General features: G+C 37.8%; 1 protein-coding gene across 50 annotated transcripts in view; it reads left to right on the forward strand.

The window, feature by feature from the left end:
• Positions 1–12,108, forward strand: part of TTLL5 (tubulin tyrosine ligase like 5) — a 267,856-nt gene that overhangs the window by 172,547 nt on the left and 83,201 nt on the right. The window lies entirely within an intron of this gene.

A 12,108-nucleotide genomic window follows, 5' to 3' on the forward strand; every position in this document is an offset into this window, starting at 1 on the left:
GTGATATGTTCTGATGAGCAGAAATGTTTAATTTTAATAAAGTTTATCAATTTTTTAAATTTATGATTAGAACTCTTTGTATCCTAAGAAATCTTTACCTAGGACAAGCTTACAAAGACATTCTTATATTTTCTTTTAGAGGCTTTTAAGTTTAGGGGACCTGTGATCCAACTCAAATTTATTTTTGTGTATGGAACAAAATAGAGATTCTTTTTTTTTTTTTTCATATGGATTTGGATATCCAGTTGTTTTAACTGGCTTAGGTTGTAGTTGTTTTAGCACCATTTGTTAAAAATTTTCTTTTCCCCATTGAATTGACTGTATATATATATATGGGTCAGTGCCTGAACTCTTTATTATGTTTCATTGATCTATTTGTTTACTACTATGCCTATGCTGTACTATCTTGACTGTGGTAGTTTTATAGTGGCCTTGAAATCAAGAAATGTAAGTCTCCCTTTTCTTTTTTTTTTTTTTTTTAAAGATTTTATTTATTTATTCATGAGAGACACAGAGAAGGAGGCAGAGACATAGGCAGAGAGAGAAGCAGGCTCCATGCTGGGAGTCCAGTGAGGGACTCAATCCCAGGACCCCAGGATCATGCCCTGGGCCAAAGGCAGACACTCAACCCCTGAGCCACCCAGGTGTCCCTAAGTCTCCCTTTTCAAAATTGTTTTGACTATTCTAGATTCTTTGACTTTTCCATAAAAATTTTAAAATCAACTGGTCAGTTTCTTCAATAACAGCAAGACCTGCTGAGATTTTTACTGTGATTGCATTGGATCTATAGATCTATTGGGGGTGGTTCCCAGTTCTGGTAGTGGCTGATTAAATTTTTATCTGATCAGCTCACTAAAATACAAAATACAACTACCTGAAGGCAGTGAAAGGTAAACAAGCTGGTAGATACTAGAGAAACCAGTATTTGGAAGAAAGGAATGAACATTTGGAGGAAGGGAATTGCAAGAGGTGAGTTTTGTCTTTGTCTTTTATTTATTGCCTTTTAACCTGAGGGCAGGCCACAGTTTGCTGTTAGAACTTTTATAGAAATCTAAAGTAACTAGCTTGACAAACCAGAGGATGGAGCTCAGGACAACCACTAAGAGGAGAACCCTGGAAATGAGGCATCCCGAAAGGGGGAGGAGGTAGACTTCAAACTTCACAGTTAGAACTAGAAAAGCCAAACATAGATCTGAGCCACAGCCCACTGAGGGAAAGAAAGAGTTGCAGTTGAAGTTCAGCCAAGTTAACTGCCTGTTTAAAACACACACGCACACACAGACACACACTTGGTCTTTGGAGCAATATAATACAATCCAGTATCTATATAACATTTCACAATGTCCAGGATACGATATGAAATTATTCAACATATGAAAAAACAGGAAAATATGACCCATTTTTAGAATAAAAGATGGGGCCAGTCTTAAGAAGGCTCAGAATTTGGAATTAATAGACAAGGATTTTTAAGTGGCTATTATAACTATGAACAAGAATGCAAAGGAAATCTCAAGACAAGATGGAAATCGTGGAACTAAAAAAACAGTAACTGAAAATATAGAATAAATGTCTTACGATATTGATTCTTCCAGTGGGTCAACATGGTATATCTATGTATTTATTTAGATTTTGTTTAATATATCTCATTAATATTCTATATCTATAAGTCCAGTGTAGAGATAGAACACATTTTCTAGTATATTTATTTCTAGATATTTGGTGTGTTTTTATAAGATTATAAATTGTATTGCATTCTAAAATACCATTTTTCTATTGTGTATTATTGGCATTTAAAAATTTAATTGCATTTTCTTTATGGACCTTGATTTCTGCAACCTTGCTACCAGTAGTTTTTATAAAATTCATAGTTTTCTTGGTAAACAGTCATATCTATCAATAATGGTAGGTTTTTTTCTTGTCTTATGACACTGGCTATGTATTCCATTACTAATTTTGAATAGAAGTGGTGAGGGAAAACATCGTACCTTTATTACTATTCTTAGAGGAAAAGAGTTCAGTGTTTCAACATTAAGTATGATGTTAACCATAGATTTTTTTATAGATATACTTTATTAGATTGAGGAACTTTCTGTTCCTACTTTACTAAGAATTTCTGTCATGAATGAGTGTTGCATTTTGTCCAGTGCATTGTACCATCTAATAATATCCTATTATTATTTTTCTTCTTTATTCTTTTAATGTGGTGAATTACATGATTGATTTTTCAATCTTAAACTATTCCTGTAGTAAATATCCCTTGGTCATTATATATGATCTTATTTTTTATAGGAGATAGATTTTTTTTATATAAATGATAGATTTTTTTATAGATATAAATGGATTGATTTTATTTGCTAACGCCTTTTGTTCAGGGGGCATATTGGTCTGTAATTTTCTAGTAATATCTTTGTCATGTTTTATGTAAACATCATAAAATGAGTTGGGAAATTTTCCCTTCTTTCTTTCTGATTGGAATTATTTCTTCTTTAAATGTTTGATAGAATTCATTGAAACCATCTGGGCTTAAAGGTTTCTTTGTAAGAAAGTTTTTGATCACAAGGTAAATTTCCTTATATTCATATTTACATAGAGAGACTCTCATTGTGTCACTTTTAATAATTTGTATTTCCAAGGATTTCTTCATTTTATCTAAGTTGTTGAATATTTGGCATAGAGTTATTCATAGTATTATGTTATACTTCTGATATCTATACACTCTATGATGTTCTTTTTCATTCTTGATATTAATAATTTATGTCCTTTTTTTTTTTCTTTACTATCAGCTTGCTTGGAACTTACCAACTTTTAAAATCTTTTCAAATAACCACCTTTGATTTTATTGATATTCTCTGTTTGCCTATTTTCTATTCCATCATGTTAAAAAATAAATTGAGGTACATTGAGATTTGGAAGGGTTCATTGGAGCAAATATTGATTTTATTGGACACACAAACTGAAAATGGCTAGGAGTAATTTACCAGCAGGCACTATGGGCAAGGCTTTCTTTCCTTTTTTTTTTAATTTTTTTTTTTTTTTTTTTAAGTAGAGCAGACCTCTTAAGTAAAGCAAGGAAATTACTTGACTGACTACAGCTTAAGCAGTTGCCTTATTTGGGAAAGCCTAGTAGGCTGCTTATGATTGGTCGTTCTTAAATATCATTTTCTCATATTTCAGTGCCTTTATGCTGGCTTAGGTTTTGATTTGTTTATATAGGCTGCCAAGGCTTAGAGCTACCTCAGTCTAGTGGCATCCTTGTTTAATTACTTTGTTGACTTATTTTATTATTATTCTGTTTTTTTATTCTACTTCTTGTGTGTTTAACTTGCTCGTATTTTTCTAACTTCTTAAAGTAGAAGCTTGATTGTTAATTTTATACATTTTTTCTAATATAGACATTTAATATTATAAATTTCTGTTTAAGTACTCTTCTATTTTGTTTGATTGTTTTCATTACCATTCAGTTGGATACACTTTTAAATTTGCCTTATGATTTCTTCCTTGACTCATAGATTATTTAGAAGTGTAATATTTAATTTCCAAATATTTTGGGGTTTTCTAGACATATTATTATTGATTTTTAATTTAATAACATTCTAGTCAGATTATACTCTGGATCTTGATCCTTTGATTTTTACTGAGACTTATTTTATGGCCCAGCTTTTGGACTATCTTGGTGAATGCTCCACGTGCACTTGAAATAAATGACTATTCTAAAATTACTGGGTAATTTTACATAATTGTCAAATAGACTGAGTGAGTGGAGAGTGTTGTTGAAATGTTTAAGTCTATATTGGCTGGGTTTTTTTATGGTTTTTGCTCCAGCACCTTAATATATCTATCCATTGTTTTCTGGTCTTTGTTTTCTAATGATAAGTAAACAACGCAACTATTTGCATTGTTATTCACTGGTAGATAATGTTTCTACCGTTGCCAACCAGCACCCCACCACTCTCGCTGCTTTTAAGATTTTTTTTCTTTAAGTTTTCAGCAATTTGACTGTGATGTGCCTGGGTGTAGATTTCTTTGTACTTCCACTGCTTGGGATTTGCTGATCTACTTAGGTTTGTAGGTTAATGTCTTCTAACAGCTTTGGAAATTCTTAGCCTTTATCTCTTGAAAGATTCCTTCTGCTCCATTCTCTCTCTTCTCCTTCTGAGATTCAAATTTTATATATGTTACATACTCTCCTCTATTATGTTCAGTCTGCCATTAGCATTTTGAATGAATTCTTCATTTCTGATTTTATATTTTTTCATTTCTAGAATTCTTGTTTGGTCCTTTTTAAAAATAAATTTCATCTCTCTATTGAAATTCCCCAGTTGTTTATACATGTTGCCTACCTTTTACACTAGACCCTTTTAAATATTTATCATGGTTATTTTGAAGTCCATGCCTGCTAAGTCCAATATCTGAGCCATCTCTCAGTGCCCTTCTCTTGACTATTTTCTCTTATGAATCACATTTTCTTGCTTCTGCATGACTTTTATTATTATTGATTGTATGCTTCTTAAAAGACTTTGTAAAATCAGAGTCTTAAGTCAATATTATTTGCCCTCCCACCCCCCAAAAAAGACATGCTTATCCTTTTCTCAGGCTGCAAATGTGAGGAAGAGGGGCAGGAAGAGAAGTGGTTGAGCTGATCTAATTGATAATAAACTGACTCTGGACTTTGTTGCAACCTTAGTGAGATTCCAGTTCACCTCTGGCCTCAGATGTTTTGAGAGCAGGTTGGGAGCACCCTTTTATGCTTTAAAATCATGTGGCCAGTTTTCTGAACTATGCAAGGATATCTGCTTTTCATCTTAGATGTCAGCTTTTTTGGTATCTGCAGAGTCCTCTTCCAATGTGCTCTCTTCCCTCCTGTCCCCAGACTCTATTGCTACAGGTTTATGGTTCACAAAGTTCTGTTCATGGATCTGGGGTTGCAGGGTGGGTGTTCATTCTCAAGACCCTCTTAGGAAGCCAGTAGGGTCAAAACAGTTTTTATAGTAGCACTAAGACATTTTTTGCCTTTTTTCACTATGTTGACATTTGCACATGGTACAAAAACAATGGTGTTTTTATAAAATTCCTCATGCCTTAGCACAAATTAAGGCCATTGCACCAAACTATAGTAGTAATCTTTACCACCAGAACATTTGTAGTTACAGAGAAATGCCAGAGCTACTTAAGAAATCCGTGTTAAACAGTAATAATTATGAAATCTCAACTCTGAATTACATATCTTTTTAATGTTCTGTCTGACAAAATAGGATGTATGCATAGAGTGTTTCTGCATACTGTGTGATTGTCATCTCAAGCAAAAGCTCTTTGGTGACTGAGTTAGAGTCCAAACTAGCTGCTTTTTTCTTTTTTTTTTTTTTTAAGATTTTTTTTATTTATTTATTCGTGAGAGACACAGAGAGAGAGAGAGGCAGAGACATAGGCAGAGGGGAAAACAGGCTCCATACAGGAAGCCTGATGTGGGACTCGATCCTGGGTCTCCAGGATCACACCCCGGCTGCAGGCGGCACTAAACCGCTGCACCACCGGGGCTACCCTGCTTTTTTTCATTAAATGTTTTTACTTGAAAAAACAACTGATAGAGGAACTCTGGTTATTCAGATTTAGATGTTTGGCAGACATTTTTTCAAAAATAAACAGTGAACCTAGCACTTAAAGGAAAACAACTCATGGTGTTTATTGTTAATGACAAAATACCACTTGTTGAGTTTCTGTGAAAGTCAAAGAGTAATATACACAGTTTTTCTGTAAGGGACTTGGGTAAGTCTCCTGCCCTGTCCCCAGCCTTCAGTTTCCCCATGCACTTGGTGAAGAATTGATGGGTGTCTGCAGACTCACTCTGTGGCTGGGCTTCAAGGAATCTAATATATCATACCATCCCCTATGCAGGTGTTGAGTTTGTCAAAAGTGAGGTGGTTGTACCTTAACCCTTATTTGTGACAGATACCTCCTCCTCCCAGAGGTCCATCTTGGCTGAAAGCTTAAGGCTGCTTCATTTCCTGGAATTTTATTCATTTAGGTTTCTGTATATCCTCAGCATTTTGTTGGGTTTGAAATAAGTATGATTTAGCAGTTTATTCAACTTGTTCTTTGTGTTAAGGTAGGAATGATGGTCTCTTAAAATTTTCTACAGCTTGCTCAAAAGCAGAAGTCCCAAAAGATGCTTTTAAATATTTTTTGGGCTTTGCCTCTGATTTAACTACAGGAGAGGTAACAATCCAGGATGGAGAATGAGGGAGTGACATTAAAACCAAGAAGGTTCTAGTTCATTATTTCTGAGAGTAGAGAGTAGGACTCCCCTCTGAGCTTAGGAGTTTTGAAGGAAAATCCCAGAGGTCTGTGCAGTTCACTCTGACTCTGTGGAGCCCCCTCCATAACAGAAAAAAGGAAGCCACTACATTTATATGGATGGAGGCCAGGCTGAAAGACCTTGGGGAGGATGTTAGGACAGGAAAGAGTATAAACAGTCCTTTCTTTAGACCACCAGTAAAGGCTAGAAGAAGGCAAGAATGATCAGTTCTGATGGAAGATCAGGAAGTAGATTTGAGCAGAAAACCGAATGTATAAAAAAGATGGATGTATGTCCCTCTACCGCCTCCACTGTTTATTGGATTGAAGAGGAGGCAGATTTATCCTATTCCAGATAACCTGTCCTAGTCCTCCGCATATAGCATGCAACACAATTATAATAATACTTTGGAGATACTGTTCCGCAGAGCTTTTCTTTTTAGTAAATTGGAACTGCATACTGTGACTTCACAACTAATACTGTGCTGACGGCTGGATTGTGCTAACTTGGTAACACAGAGTTCTCTGATGGTGAATGACTGAGTTTGTGTTTCTGTATATTACCTCAAAGGACTGTAGGGCAGCAGTGAAATGGAATCATTTGGTAGGGGGAAGAGTAGTAATAATAGTAATATTTGTGGTGGTGATAGACTGTTGGAGCCTTTCCTGTGTGCCAATACTTTCACTCCTGTTAGCCCTTTAACCCCCACAGCTCTTGGAATAGCTTATGGTTGTAGCCCCATTTCACAGATGAGAATAGTTGAAGCACAGAGAAGTTAGTGTAATGAAGGCCCCAGAGGAGCAGACCCTGCTTTATTCTTTTCTTCCCTGTGTGGCCTTTGGGAATGTGGCCTGATTCCAGTGGTCCTGGTAGGCATTGGGAATGGGACACACAACATTCCATGCAGAATCACTCTAACTTTGTCATGGAAACATCCCTTTAAGCCAAGAGAAGTCTCCACACCACCACCCCCTACCCCTGCATGATGCATTTCTGATCTCAGGGCTTCCTAATAATGGCCAGCACTGCTTCATTTTGCTTGCAGGAGCCCTTCTGTCATGTGTGAGATTTTCATCACTTACAGCATCTTTGCAGCACTTAATTGGATGCTATGACTGCTTCTTCTCAGTCTCAAAGTCTTTTATAGACAAAGTATAGCCTCTGCTGTCCTTAATACCTATACTCACACACTTCCTCCTAACCCTCCCTACACATGGTAGCTCAAGTCTTGTTGGGATTGGGTGAAGGAGGCTGGGGAAATGGACTGTGGGATCACACTTGCTCTATGACTGTTACATTCCTGTGCCTCATTCTTACCCTACACTCTTGTGAAGTCACATGATTCTCACAAAATCTGGAAGTATATCTTCATGGAGAGTGCAACTGCCTGATGAGATTTGCTTTGCTAAAAACCAACGCATTGTATAAAAACCAGTGCCTAAAAAAAATTAATTAATTAATTAATTAAAAAATTAAAAAAACCAGTGCCTCCAGTGTATAAAAACCAACACCTATTTCTTGGAACAGATAGTAAAGCAAAGGAGAAAATATTTATTGGCTAGAGTTCGGGGCCGTGCTACAGGAAGGGCTGTTACAGAGAAACATTTGCCATGCTATGCCATAGTGCCATGCCACAGTGTAATATAGAAAGTGAGATGAGGGATCCCTGGGTGGCGCAGCGGTTTGGTGCCTGCCTTTGGCCCACTGCGCGATCCTGGAGACCCGGGATCAAATTCCACGTCGGGCTCCCGGTGCATGGAGCCTGCTTCTCCCTCTGCCTATGTCTCTGCCTCTCTCTCTCTGTGTGTGTGACTATCATAAATAAATAAAAATTAAAAAAAAAAAAGTGAGATGAAGTTCTAAATGAACAGGCTAATGAGAGAAAGTTATGTTCAGAAGAATTTGCCATTTGGTGCCCATTAGCTACATATGTGGTAAAGGTGAAATACAACATAGTTCACTTTGAATCTTTGAATTTGAGTCAAATGGTAGACATTCTGAGTATTTCCATAGCTAACTTTCTTGGCTCTCTCTACTCTCTTCTAGAAATAATACAAAACTCTTAGGAATTATTTGCAGGGAATACATACAATATTATATCTTATATTGAGCAAAGAGTAATAAAAACTAGAGAGAATAATAAAAGCTTAAAATTTTGATGGGAGTAGAAAATGTATTACTAGTAGACTGCAGTGAATCGGGGTTCAGGGAGATGGGATGGAATTTTGCCTAGAAATGGTAACTATCAGATGCCACTGAAAGGAATATGGAGATATGTAAACTCCAGTGAGGTCCAAATGAGAATGCACCTGACTTCTTCTAAGTCAGTCATTGTAGAACTTACATATTACAGACCCCCAAGGCTCATGCTTTAATTGTGAGATACCGTGGCCTGAGGACTACCACCATCACTCAAAGCACCCAAAGCAAAGTTTCCTGCGGCACTCACCATGTTGCCTGACACATCTGAGCACTCCTGTCCCCATCCAGAGGTGCCCTATAAAAATTTCTGCCTCTGCTAAAAGTTTCTACTTGCTTGAAAAAACTTTCTTTTGTGATTTGGAGACTGGGCTTAGATTACTGATGAGAGTAAAAGCAGCCTTTACTGTCATAGTTTATGATGTTGTGGTCTGTTCACCATGTGTGCAGTTAGATGAGCAAACCTCTTCTCCGTGGCCTCTTCTATGGCTTTCTGTGACCCGCTGTTCTACTCCTTCCACTCACAGAGCCCTGCTTCGTGGACATACACCTGAGAATCTGTCCCTGGTTGTCTCCACATTAGAGGGCCTCATTCCTCTTATTTCTGATGCACAACAAGAAGGCTTGAAAAGTAAATGCCTCCTAGGAATATCTGTTATGAAAGCAGCTTCTAGAAAATAAAACCAGTTTAGCCTGTGAATAAGATGAATTCTGACATAACAGTTATAACAGAGTTACAAAAATCCTTTAATATATAATTCCTGGGGAACTTGGGTGGCTCAGTCAGTTGGGCATCTGCCTTCAGCTCAGGTCATGATCCCAGGGTCCTGACAAGTCTCAGCAGGGAGTCTGCTTCTGCCTCTGTCCCTCTCTCTTGCTTGCACTTGCTCTCTCTCAAATAAATAAAATCTTTAAAAAATATATCTAATTTCTGAGTCTAGATTGCTACTTGTGGCTAGAAACTTCTATAACCAGCAAGCCATAAATGGAGGTAGAATCACAATTGATGGATTTTCTGACTTTCAGTGCAGTTATCATAAGTAATGGTTTCATTCCAAATTCTGTTATTTGCCCTAACTGATATGGAAGTCTCACGGTTATTCAAGCCAGGCTGTTCCTGCTTGTTTCATCTGTCTGTTTCCTTGTGTTCATTTGTTCATTGGATCAGCCCACTCCTGCCTCCACCCTTCTCTTCATTTATACCTGGATGCTTTTCTCCACCATCCCTCCTTCCATTCAGAGCCGATGCAGTTCCCCGACCAGCTCAGTTGTTTCTTGCACCTTCTCTTCATTAAGCTTTTCTCTTTCCTCACCCTGTAACTCCTATTTGACTCTCATTCAACACTTCACTTTGTGGAATAATGTGAACATTTTATTTGCATATTTAGGCACTTATTTCTATTCAGTCATTGGTTGCCACATTTCTCTATACCTCTGGAAGCCCCTCAGGAAAGAACGTGTCTTCTTAACTGTGTAACAGCATGCACGCTGAGGGTCACTGAAGATCAAGTGTCCTACTCAGAAAAATTCATTAGCAAGCTCTGAGCCTTTTGGTATGGTTCTCTGAGAAGATTAGCCGGAAGTATGTAATTGTGCAACTGAATTGTGTGAGCCAAACTGTCGGAGGAGATGAGCAAGGGATGTAGCCTATCAGAGGTGAGATTATGTAAGTAGAAAACCTTTCATCCATGGACTTCAGAATACAATACCCAGACCTAACCCCTGATGAGGTATTTGGAGAGAGGCTGAGGAACCAAAGCAGACCCCTGAAGTGATGAAGCTATGGGGGAGAACACAGACGAGAGAGGAGCCTGGGCTTCTGGACTCAGCAGGCGTTCTACTTTGCTCCTTCTCCCAAGGCTCTTTTGGGGTCATTAGGAATCAGGCTATAAATAACAAGGTGACCTGTAGGTCAGGCCTCAGGAAGGTCTGCATAACCTTACTCCAGTGTTGCTGCGTCTTTGCCATTGAAATGACCCCTCACGTCAAAGGAAATTTGTAGAGGAAATAAAACAGCAGGATGATTTAAATCACTATGAATATTTCTCTTCAATTAGGCACTGTTCCCTTTCTTCAAGCCTTGTTAATCAGGTTTAGGGTAAGACTGTTCACTATGAGATTCTTTCTGTTTCTCCCCATTTCTTCTGTATACAATTTTCTGGTCACTGTACTTCAAAAAGGAAAACAAAAAAACACCACAGAGTAGTTGAAGAAGGTCCAGAAGAGAACCAAATATGAGAAAAAAGGGCTGCCAGATAAGACAATTCTAAATTAATGGGGATCTTTAAAAAAAAAAAACAGTGGGGAATTATTTATAACCTAAAATTTACCATTTCTTAGTGTATAATTCAGTGGCATATAGTACATTCACAATTTGTGCAACCGTCACCATCATCCATTCCAGGACTTACTCGTCATCCCAAAGTAAAACTCAGTGCCCTAATTAAACAGTAACTCCCAATTTTCCTATCTCCTCATCCCCAGCAACTACCATTCTATTTTCTGTCTCTATTATATTGACTCTTCTAGGGAACTCATCTAAGTGAAATCATGCAGTATTGGTCCTTTTGTGATAGATTTGTTTCACTTAGTATGATGTCCCCAGGGTTCATCCATGTTGAAGCATGTCAGAATTTCTTTCCTTTTTAAGGCTAATATGTCATTATATATATATAGACCACATTTTGTTTATCATTCACCTGCCGATGTTTTCGCCTTTTGGCTATTGGGAATAATGCTGTTGTGAACATTGATGTACAAGTATCTGAGGCCCTGCTTTCAATTCTTTGGGGTATATACCTGGAGGGTGGGAGGTTGGAATCCCTGGATCACATAGTAATTCTGTGTTTAGCTTTGTGAGGAACTACCAGAATGTTTTCCACAGGAGCTATACCATTTCACATTCCCAACAGCAATGCATGAGAGTTCCAATGTTTCCTCATGCTGGCCAGCATTTGTTTTGTTTTGTTTTTAATACTTGCCATCCTAATAGGTATGGAGTGGTATAAATGGGGACTTTTCTACTTGGAAGAAACAGACCGAGAGGACAAGTATAGGCCTGTAGTTGTGAGCATTTCACCTGAAATATACACAGATGTGGTCACCAGACTCTAACATTTTGGTACCTGGGCAACGAGGAGTCAGGAGTATTTAACAAAGCAAAGCGTGGGTTTGAACAGTCCCAAAGGCCACCAGCCCTTCACCTTCCTCAGATGTACAGGCTAAACATCAGCTTGGTCGGGGACTCTATTGAGGTAAATTTAGAAAAATGAGAAAAGGATCTTCCTAGACCAATTGTTTTATCCCATGATGGACACATGAGCTCACTAATAGGTGGTTAAAAAAAACTATGAATTCTGTATAATTCACCCCGATACTTTTGAAGCTGATGTTAGAGAAGATGATTGTGCCTCACTTCCTACCTTAAATTTAACATGCCATCCTGCATCTGAAGCTCCCTGGCTCCTCTCAGAATTCCTTGTGGCCCTCACAGAGGACTGAAATTACAATTTTAATTATTCAGCCTTCACCAGATACTTGTACACTGACCATGTGCCAGGCCTCAGGATAAGTGCTCCAAATAGAATGGAGAGCAGAGCAGACCCTGTCTTTGTACA

The sequence above is a fragment of the Vulpes vulpes genome, chromosome 6 (genome assembly GCF_048418805.1).
Source record: "Vulpes vulpes isolate BD-2025 chromosome 6, VulVul3, whole genome shotgun sequence".
Classification (NCBI taxonomy): domain Eukaryota; kingdom Metazoa; phylum Chordata; class Mammalia; order Carnivora; family Canidae; genus Vulpes; species Vulpes vulpes.